Below are 10,962 nucleotides of genomic sequence, written 5' to 3' on the forward strand. Positions count from 1 at the left end.
CGGCCCGCTCCCACCCGCGGGCGCTTCTGCCGGCCCGGAGGCGAGCAGCGGCTCCGCATCCGCAGGCTTTCCCGCCTTCCCTTGTGCCAGGTAGTCCTGCAGCTGGCGGTGGAGGTCTGCCATGCTGTCCGGGGTGCCGGGGGCGAGCGCTGGCTACCACCGCTTCGGGCATTCCCCGGCCCACGACCGGCGGTTGGTCAGCCGCGGAGGAAGGGGCGGGGATTGTGACGTCCGCGGAAGCGCAGCTGGAGTCGCTTTGCGGAGTCTGCGGTCTTCGTGGAGCCGCGTTTTCAGGGCCGTCCCTGAGTTGTCTGCTGTAGGTACCTGTGTTTGGCTCGACCCTCGTGTTCGCAGTCGGTCGCCACTGATGGCGTGGTCGTCACGAGAGCCTTCTTGATGGGAATATTCTGTTTACAACTCTGCGATGTCCCTGAAACTCCAGTGTAGTTGGGTAAGATAGTGGACTCTATAGGGGCGCTCCAGACCACTGATGGTACTTAAAAAAGGGCATGTATCTCTGCAGCTATCTCAGAACCAAAAAACTAACTCTTATAAACATCCAGACTTGCAGAAAGTAGGCGATTTCCTTAGGAAATTCAACCTGTTTTTTTTTCTTTTGGCCTCCGTTTTTCTTGATATAGAAGAGATCAACCCAGTGTCTCCTGCATGCTTAGCAAATGTTTTACCACTTGAGCTACATCCTGTGTGTGAGTGCGCATGCGTGCCAGTGCCAGTCCTGGGCTTGAACTGTTGGTGGCTGTTCCTGAGATTTTTTTTGCTCAAGGCGCGAGCACTCTAGCACTTGAGCCACACTGCCACCTTCAGCTTTCTGGTTGTTAATTGGAGATAAAGAGTTTCATGGACTTTTCCTGCCTGGGCTGATTTTGAACCTTAAACCGCAGATCTCAGCCTCCTGAGTAGCTAGGATTACAGGTATAAGCCACTGGCATCTGGGCTTTTTTTTTTAAAATATGGTTTCAAGTACTTTTACCTGGGCAGGCTTCAAACTTGTTTTTTATCTCCTAAGGCTGCGATAACAAGCATGTAAAACCATACCTGACATTATGACCTCTAAAGAGTGAGACAATCCATCCAGGCACTGTTAAAGATGACAAAAAAATTTTTATTTACACCAGAAAGGAGGCCTCGACTACCTTGTCCCGGGCTAGATACCCAGACTCAAGAGCAGCCTCAACCACCCAACCTCCAAGCCCTGACCCTTATTAGTTGGTCTGCAAACCTCTAAAGCTGAAAACTACTCCTTTTTTCTTCCTTCTCTGTAGGCCTCGCCATAGGCCTTCCCTGCTCTGCTCCAGGAAGCGCCTCTCCACAGGCCTCTCTACAAGAAGGCTCCAAATAGCTTCTAGGAAGCCCCAAATGACCTCTCAAGGAGGTTCCAAATGGCCTCTTGAGGCTTTCCCTGCCCTCTACAGGCCTGTCCTGCTCTCCTTCAGGATGCTTTCCCCTCCTGTCTCCCCCCCCCCTCCATCTCGCCCTGTACTCCTTCCTGTATGTAGGCTGTGCCTACATATAGGAGATCACTCACCATGAGGGGCACACCCCACCCTGTGGCATGCCCCATGTGGTGGTGATATCAGCCTCTTGACGCTCCTCCCTCTCTGGTGGCCTGCCCTGTCTTCGGAGTGGTGAGGCTTGCCTCTTGATGGCCTGCCCTTCTAGCGTGCAAGGCCATGGGGACGTGATGATTATTGGAGCCTTGATGGTAATCTCTCTCTTCTTTTTTGGGGGGGTCTGTTGTGGGGCTTGAACTCTTCTTTGTGCTCAAGGCTAATGCTCTGCCACTTGAGCCATGGTACCATTTGTAGTTTTTCAGTGGTTAATTGGAGATAAGAGTCTCACGGGGACTTCTCTGCACAGACTGGCGTTGAACCACAATCCTTGGATCTCAGCCAACTGAGTAGCTGATTACAGGTATGAGCCACCAGCACCCAGCTCTTGACTTCTTTGTGTCCAAGATGTGGTGGTGCTCCTGTATCTTTGGTTTGGCTTCTGGTAGCCCAGGCACATGTGTTCTGAGTCATCATCATTGTGACCTTTCCAGTGCTGTACTGTCTCACAACTGGAGGCTGTAGTTCTGAGGCAGGCTAGAGTAGGGCAGGTGGCATGGGAATTTTGGCAAGCCAAACCAAGGGTTAGGACTGCAAAATTAAATATTGTGCTAAATATTAAGAAACTACATGCATGATATGCATTCCTTGAAGTACATTTCTCCTCATCAGCTATACTATACAGTAGAGGAATAATTCTTCTGATGCTGTTCCAGACAAGTATTGTTCCCTGAGAGTAAGAATATCTGGTATAAACCGGCAAATGTAGCTCACACCTGTAATCCTAACTACTAGAGGAATGGGGTTTGAGGATTGTGGTTCCCAGCCACTCCAGGCAGGCAAAGTCCATGAGACTCTTACCTTGAGTTAACCAACAAAAAGCTGGAAGTAGAGCTGGGGCTCAAGTGGTAGAGTGCCAGCTTTGAGCAAAAGAATCTCAAGGTCAGTATGCAGGCCCCGAGTTCAAGTCTCAACAACAAAAAAGAATGCCTGGAACAGCAATTCTTTTGATGAGAAGAATGCTTCTAAAAGTGATAAGAAATAGACTCTGCTACCACAAGATCACTCTAGATCCATCATGCTTGGGTGATAGTGTTAAAACTGCAATGGCAAAGTGACTGAAAGTCATCAGGTAAGCCAAGCCCTACAGGTTGAAAAAGGGAGACTATTGATTTGAAGCAAATCCAGGCAGAAAAGTGTGAGACTTTTTTGGACATGTTGTACTCACAGGCATGACTTGGTGGTAGAGGGCTTGTCTGCCAGGTATGAGGCCCTGAGTTCAAACCCCAGTGCTAACCATAAAATCAAGCAAACAAAAACACCATCAGATGCCTTACCTGTCTTTTTGTATCAAAGTGTATTGCTTCAAAGTTCCTGTTTGGCTTTTCTTGAAGAAAAGAGGAACTGCTTTGGGATAGGGAAGGATTTTTGAAATGAAAGGTTTTGTCTTAAACTGGTATCTTTTCAAGATGGAATTAACCTCCCCCACTACCCCCCCCCCCCACTGTTCAAGAAATAGCAGATGGTGTGGGTATATTTTGAGATTACTTGTGAACTGTTCATCTTATTTCAAAATCATCTTATGTAAATACATTTCAAACTTGGGCAGATTATGAACCTGAGCTCAGCCAGCCGGAGCAGAGGGGCAGGGCCTGCTTTAGTGATAAATACCAGAGCAGATTACTTGCTCTTTGTGCTTGCTTGTCAGGTTTTTGGCTGATGGCGCACCCTTCTGCACTGAAATGAACTGCCTTGCCGAGACAATTCTTTATTCTCGTGCCTATCGTTGAGACTTCAGTGGTTCTTGGAGAGCATATTTGGTTATAACATTTAGCTAGTGTCAACAACATGAAAGGACCACTGACTCTAATGCTCAACACTGCAAACACTTGGAGTATGTTTCCCTCTTCTTGTTCCCCACTGTGTTAGCTTAATAAAGTCTTTGCCAGCCTGTGAGTTGTCTTTAAATTTGTTTCTCTCATATATTCAAGAACACACAATGGATTTGTTTTCTTCTTGTGAGAATGACATTTCCAACCACACCCTCCAAGGCTTACTCCTGCCTGTCTTTTTGTACTACATTCCAACACAGGGTATTCATCTTGCACAAGATTTGACACTTGATTTACAAAGGTGCCAGCTGCTGCTGTGTGCAGGGTCTTCTCACCCCTTCCCAGGACCTGACAAGCTTGCTACAGGATATAACAAGTGTATATGAAATGAGTGGACAGAGATGTCCATTTGAGTGCAGTAAATGTCCTATAAAGCTTTGTAGTTGTTTCCTGAAGCCACTGGCTGGAAACTCAGCCTAATTTGCTAAACTTTATAAGTCTAGGAAATTTAAGATTGTGTAGATCTTGGAGGTCTTTTGTGTCATATAAAGTATATTTGCTAGCAAAGACCATTCCTTCCCTGCTTCCCTGTATTGGGGGTGGGGCACAGTTCTGACCTCCATAGGTTTAGTTTCCAGTCAATGCTTGGTTGCCAGACAGTGAGAAGCACTGATAGGAAAATGAGGCTGTTGCTCAGTCTGCTTTGAGCTGCCTTCCCAGCTCCCTTTACCATCAAGGCTTTCCCTTGGTAGCCTTAGAATGGACTGGTAACACTTCTTTATTCTCTAACATATGTAACTATAGCAATAGACTTGTACTGTGTGATTTTTTTTAGCCTTTCTGTTGCTTGGGTAAACAGTTCATTTCAGTAAATCCCTTTTAATTTTTTTCCCTAACAGATAACATACTTTTCAAAACACATCCCAACGTCTTGGCTCAGTAGTAATTGACCTAATCATTTAACATGAGCTAAAAGCATTAGGATGACTTCTGTCAAAACAAGGCAGAAAATATCCATTGCTGACAAGGATGTGTTGAGATTGAAACCCTGTGCATTGTAAGTGGGAATGTAAAATAGCACAGCCACTTCAGAAAATGGCACGAAAGTTACTTAATGTTTTTTAAAAATAGAATAACCACCATCTGTGGTTGCTCATGACTAATCCCAGCCATTCAGGAGGTAGAAATTGGAACAATCACAGTGTAAGGCCAGACTGGGCAAAATGTCAGTGAAACCCCATCTATTAACCATTTTCTGGTGTGGGGCACTCACCTGTTATCAACAGCTATATGCAAGTGTAAATTGGACCCATTGCAACAATGAGATGTACAAGTCATTATGTCGAAAAAGAACTTTACAACTTTGGTGAGGGGGAAGGGGGAAGGATGGGAAGGGGAAACAAAGGAGGAGGCTACAATGCTTGATAAGAAATGTACTCATTAGGGCTGGGAAGGTGGCTTAGTGGTAGAGCGCTTGCCTTGCATGCTTGAGGCCCTGGGTTCGATTCCTCAGCACCACATAAGCAAAAAGAAAAAAAGCCGGAAGTGGCGCTGTGGCTCAAGTGGTAGAGCGCTAGCTTTGAGCTGAAGAGCTAAGGGACAGCGCCCAGGCCCAGAGTTCAGGCCCCACAACTGGACCCCCCCCCCAAAAAAAGAAATGTACTCATTATCTTGCCCATGTAATTGTAACTCCTCTGTATTTTCACAATTTAAAAAAAGTGTAAACAACAGGATTGTGATACATGCTAGCTCAAGCAAAAGATGTGACATGAAAAATAATGAAAGCAAAAGGGCTGGGGGTATTGCTCAAGTGGTAGAGTATATGTAATCCGAGGTCCTGAGTTCAAACCCCAGTATTGTCCCCCATCCATAAGATAAAATTATCATATGATCTAACAATTCACTCTGGTCATCTGCCTAAAAGAAGTACCCCAAAGGTACTTATACACCCATGTTCTTAGCAGCATTATTTCCAATAGTCCAAAGGTGTAGGCAACTAGATGAATAAACAAAATTTATATCCATACAATGGATTATTATTCGGCCTTAAAAAAGAAGGAAATCCTGACACATCCTACCACATGGAAGAACCTTGAGAACATTGTGCTCAATGAAATAAGATAGTTCCAAATGAAGATATGCTGTATAATTGCTCTTACATGAAGCTCCTGACAACCATAAGTAGACAGGAAGTACGTGGATAGTGGCATTGCCAAATCATTTGTGCAGCTGTAAGGTAGGGGAAAATCAGGACTCTGCTGATATTATAGATTAATAAAACAATAAGGGAAAGTGAACCCAAGAAGTATAGGAAGTAAAAAAGAAAAGGAAAAACTTCAGAACCTACACAAAAAATGGAAAAGTGTGAAGACCTTTCCCCCACCCCTTGCTGGTGGTACAGCTCAGTGCCAAGGCCAGCCTAGCCCGTGGCCGCGAGGGACCCCAGAGCCTCAATGGTCTGTAGAACACCAATGCAGAAGACTCCTAAGAGACTTGTGCTGGACCCCAACAGGGTAAACAGAGACAGAAACCTCAGAGCTCAGAAACAGCATGAGGGCCCTTCTCCCACCTCTTGCTGGTGGTGTGGCTCTGCATCAAGCCACCAAAGCAGCCCGGCCTGCTGCCACCAGGGACCCCAGAGCCACAGCAGTCCATAGAATGCCAGTAGAAAACGTCCATGGCGCTGTACCTGGACTGTGTAAAAACAGAGACACAAACCCTGAAATCCAGACCAGGAGCCCCCGCCACTATCCGGCCCACCCCGCAATCATCTTAATGGAATGCGGTGGCAACCAGCAACTTGCCACAGCTCCGCGGGACAGCTCCTAACCAGTTCCAGGGTAAGTGAGTACCCCACAGGGAATGCCTCCCCCACTTTCCCCAGGAGACCAGTGCTGTTGGTAACCCCCATAGCTTGACTTGGACCCCTCCCCCTACCACCTGGGCTACTGGTCTCACTGAAGCTGGAAACTGTGTAAGCGCCCCAGCAACCATTGGAGCACACCCAGCCCACCAGGCTTGACCAAGAGCACCCCTGGGAGGGACCTTGAATGCAGCTGGTCTCTGGCTGAAGTGGGGAACTGCACCTGTGGGACCCACTAGTCAGCAGCAGAAGAAGTCTGACCTATGTGTCCTGGATGGGAGACTTAGCAACCCAGATCCTGCCATAGCCTGACCTGTGTGTCCCGGTAGAAGGATAGAGCAGCTCAGGCTCCCATTACCTGGCTAAAGTGGGGAACTGTGAACAGTGCTCCAGCAACTGGTGGAATACATCAAGCCCACCTGGTTTTGCCAAGAGCACCCCTGGGAGGGAGCACGAACAGTCTAGGCTGCTGTTCCTTGGCTGAAGTCAGGGACTGCCTGTGGACTCCAGCAAGAGGCTGAATGAGCCCCACTTGTATCCCAGGCAGGAGCCCGAGCTGTCTAAACCACCTGTCCCTGAGTGAAGTTAGGAACTGAGTGCAGGCCTCAGCAGAGGATGGAGTGTGTCTGCCCATTACAATCTAACAAGAGTGAGCTCTACATGCGTCAGGCTAGCAGCTGTAATTTGGCCCCCTCCTCCAGCAAAACCAAGACCAGGCAAGGCCTCAGCCAACCCAGGGCTGAGAGCAGGCTTCAACAATTGAGCCAGGAACTAACCCAGAACCAAGCAAAGACGGCCACCTATTAACCAAAACAGAGTTCAGGATTTGTCTCCAACAATCCCCGAATCTTCATACGAAAATCACAGCAAAAAATTACAAGATTCATCAACAGCCAAGACAGCAAACCATCCCCAAAGGCCAGCAGCCACCGAGGGAACTCCAGTGAAAGCAAAAAATAAATGGAAGACAAACACTACATCCAAGAGACGATAGAGGCAAGGAATTAAAGTGAGAAATGGCTGGGTGCTGGTGGCTTATGCCTATATTCCTAGCTACTCAGGAGGCTGAGATCTCAGGATCATGGTTCAAAGACAGCCCGGGCAGGAAAGTCTGTGAGACTCTTAACTCCAAGAAATCACTCAGAAAACCAGAAATGACTCTGGCTCAAATGGTAGAGCAGTAGCCATGAGCTGAAGAGCTGAGGGACAATGCACAGGCCCAGAGTTCAAGCCCCATGACTGACAAAAAAAAGAGAGAGAGAAATGGATCAGAAATTTAAAGAACAAAGAAATGAGTTATCAAAAGAGATCCAGGTTTTAAAACAGAGATGCATTCAAAAATAGATGCAGTACACACTTCGCTAAAAGATGAGATTGATACTCTGAGAACCGACATAGAAATCATAAATGGTTCAATTTCCTCCATGCAAACCACAATGGAAGCCATAGTTAATAGAGTGAATGAAATGGACAGTAGAATATCAGGTACTGAAGGCAAAATTCAGCAACTGGAAAAAAAAAGTCACAGACATGGGGAAAAAAAACACTCAAAATATGCCAAAGGGAAGTCCAAGAACAAGCAGACAGTGCCAAGAAATTTAACTTCCATATAATTGGGGTCGATGAAGATGAGGAACACCAGAATAAAAGAATACAACAATTATTCAATAAGATTATCACTGAAAATTTCCCCAATTTTTAAAGAGAAAATATTACCTATATAACAGAAACATACAGAACACCTAACAAGCAGGATCCCAGGAGGAACATTTCTAGGCACATTATAGTAAAAACGCTAGATTTGAACAATAAAGAAATGATCTTGAACATGGCAAAAGCAAAGAAGGAGCTATGCTACAATGGGAAAAAATAATCAGAATCACTGCAGATCTCTCCTCACAGACCCTGAATGCAAGGAAAGCCTGGGAAAGTATCTGAGCCCCTAGAACCAATAACTGCCGACCCAGACTGGTACATCCAGCGAAGATAGCATTCACATTTGATGGAGAAATAAAAAAATTTTAATAGTAAAGAAAAACTAAATTTATAAACCATAAGCCAGCACTACAAAGAATATTAAGTGGGGGATTACAATCTGAAGAAAAGATCAGGGATCCACTTCAGACAGATATCACTAGAAACAAACTTAGTAAGCACAGGAGGAAACAAAAAGAAAAGCAGGAAAATGACAGGAAATACAATACATCTCTATAATCATAAATATTAATGGACTCAACCAATAAAAAGAAAAAGAACTGCAGATTAGATCAGAAAACAAGATCCATCCATTTGTTGTCTTCAAGAGACCCATTTCACAGCCAAAGATAAACTCCAAGTGAAGGGATGGAGGAAGATCTACTATGCAATTGCTCCCAGCAAGAAGGCAGGAGTTTCTTGCCATCATGACATCTGGCAAAATAAACTTTTGATTAAAATCAATACAGAAAGACAAAGGACACTACATATTAATACAGGAAACAGTCCAAGAAGAGGATATCACCATTATCAATTTATACTCTCCAAGCATTTGTGTGCCCAAATACATTAAACAAATACTCTCAGACTTAACAAGAAAAAATAAATCCAAATACAGTAATACTAGGGGACTTTAATACTACAGTCTCACCAAAGTACAGGTCTACTAACCAGAGGATTGGCAAAGAAGCCTCCAAACTAAATGATGCCATATCTGAAGTGGACTTGATATCTACAGAATTTTCTACCCAACAACAACCCAGTACACATTCTCAACAGCCCATGGAACTTTCTCCAAAATAAATCATATCATAATTCACACAAAGAATTTAAACAAATAAGAGGATTAGCATAATCCCTTGTATTCTATCTGATCATAGTGGAATCATGTTAGTTCTCAATAACAAAGTATACTGTAGAAATTATTCAAATACATGGAAATTGAACAACACACTTCTGAGCAACACCTGGATAACTGAAGAAATAAAAAAGTTCCTACAATTCAATGAAAATGAATATACATCATAAACCTGTGGGACATGGACAAAACAGTCCTGAGGGGCAAATTTATTGCTCTCAGTGCACACATTAAGAAAAGAGACAGACCAAGTAAATAATCCCATGATGTGACTAAAACTGCTAGAAAAGCAAGAAAAAATTGAACCCAAAGTTACTAGACAGAACGAGATAACCAAAATAAGAGGTGAAATTAATAAGAGATTAAGAAAACTATAAGTCAAATTAATAAAGCAAAAAGCTGTTTTTTTGAAAAAAATAAAATTGATGGACCTCTGGCAAGATTAACTTTAAAAAGAAGAGAGGAGATCCAAATCAACAAGATCAGGGATGCCACAGGAAAAATTACAATAAACATCTAAGACATCCAAACAATTATAAAGAACTATTTCCAGAATCTATACTCACTAAGGAAAGAAAACCTAGAAGAAATGGATGGATTTTTAGAGAAATACAGATTGCCTAAATTGAACCAAGAAATCAATTAAATAAGCTAATAACTTACAATAAGATAGAGGAAGCAATCAGAAGTCTTTAACAAAGGGGCTGGGAAGGTGGCTCAGTGGTAGAGCTCTTGCCTTGCATGCATGAGGCCCTGGGTTTGATTTCTCAGCACCACATAAGCAAAAAGAAAAAAGCTGGAAGTGGCGCTGTGGCTCAAGTGGTAGAGCGCTAGCCTTGACCTGAAGAGCTGAGGGACAGCGCCCAGGCCCAGAGTTCAGGCCCCACGACCGGACCCCACAAAAAAAAAACCAAAAACAAACAAACAAACAAACAAGAAGCCTTTAACAAGGAAAAGCCCAGGACCAGATGGATCACTATGAAATTCTCTAAGACCTTTAAAGAATTACTAACACCCATACTCCTCAAAAGCTCTTTCAAGAAATAGAAAAAGAGGGAGCATTCCCAAACTCATTCTATGAAGCCAGTATCACACTTATTCCCAAACCAGGCAAAGATCCAACAAAAAATGAGAACTGCAGACCAATCTCTTTGATGAACATAGATGTGCAACTCCTCAATAAAATTTTAGCCAACAGAATCCAGAAACAAACAAAAAAAATCATGATCAAGTAGGCTTCATCCCAGATATGCAGGGCTGGTTTAGCATACATAAATCAATAAATGTAATGCATCACATCAACCGCTCCAAGGTCAAGAACCACATGATTATCTCTATTGATGCAGAAAAGGCTTTTTGATAAAATACAACATTAACATTTTAGCATTCATGTTAAAAGCTCTGGAGAAAATAGGAATAGAAGGAACATTCCTTAAAATTATAAAAGCCATATATGACAGACCAATAGCCAATATTATACTAAACAGGGAAAAACCACAACCAGTTCTAAAAACAGGAACAAGGCAAGAATGCCCACTCTCTGCTCCTCTTCAATATAGTTCTGGAATCCTTAGCCAGAGCAATAAGGCAAGAAAAGGACATTAAAGCGATCCTCATGGGAAAGGAAGAAATTAAAACTATCCCTATTTACAGATGACATGATATTTTACCTTAACAATTTCAAAATCTCTACCCCCAAACTTTTAGAGCTTATAAACCACTTTGGCATAGTAGCAGGATACAAAGTTAACCCACAAAAATCAGTTGCCTACGGGCTAGGAAGGCGGCTCAGTTGGAGAACGCTTGCCTTGCATGCCTGAGGCCCTGGGTTCCATTCCTCAGCACCACATAAGCAAAAAGAAAAAA

Source organism: Dipodomys ordii, unplaced genomic scaffold, assembly GCF_000151885.1.
Source record: "Dipodomys ordii isolate 6190 unplaced genomic scaffold, Dord_2.0 Scaffold114, whole genome shotgun sequence".
Lineage (NCBI taxonomy): Eukaryota > Metazoa > Chordata > Mammalia > Rodentia > Heteromyidae > Dipodomys > Dipodomys ordii.